Below are 695 nucleotides of genomic sequence, written 5' to 3' on the forward strand. Positions count from 1 at the left end.
CTATTACTCGAAAGTTCGCGCGTCCGCGCTAGCTAGTCGTGAGTGGTCGATCCTATTATTTTTAAACTTCAAACTTCATTTGTTTTCTATTTTGATAAATTCTCTCTGTTGAAAATTATATTTTTATATTTTAAATAATTTGCAATTTCAGGAAATATGTTTTTATATTAAATTTGTGTTTTCTACTCACGACTAGCTAGCGCGGACGCGCGAACTTTCGAGTAATAGATAGATAGAGAGACAGACATATAGCTCGCTCCGGCCAGTCATGGTATTAGCTGTCAGTAGCCAAAGAATCGACAGGCCAGCAACAGGCATGCAGGCAGACAGACAGATACTTCACTAGCAGTGAGCACTTTCACTTCTGACAGCTAATAGCATGATAGTGCCTAAATTTTAATTTCGTTGAATTCTGCCTGTTTTACTTTAGGTGAAAATAGAACTTACATTTAAAACTCTTATTCTGTGGATGTGAAGCATGGAACTTCTACAATTTAATTTTTGTGAAATCCTTTAATATTTTTACGGATAATATCCGTAGATAAACTTAGAACTATCCGAAACAAACGAAAATGAGGTAAGTACAGAATCTGTTGTTATACTAAATGTTTGATAAAACTCGTTACAGTGTACACAAACAATTGAGGAAGTTTTTTTGAAAAAGAAAAAAAGTGAGAGAATGATAGATAGATAGA

The sequence above is a fragment of the Octopus bimaculoides genome, chromosome 5, assembly GCF_001194135.2.
Source record: "Octopus bimaculoides isolate UCB-OBI-ISO-001 chromosome 5, ASM119413v2, whole genome shotgun sequence".
Classification (NCBI taxonomy): Eukaryota; Metazoa; Mollusca; class Cephalopoda; order Octopoda; family Octopodidae; genus Octopus; species Octopus bimaculoides.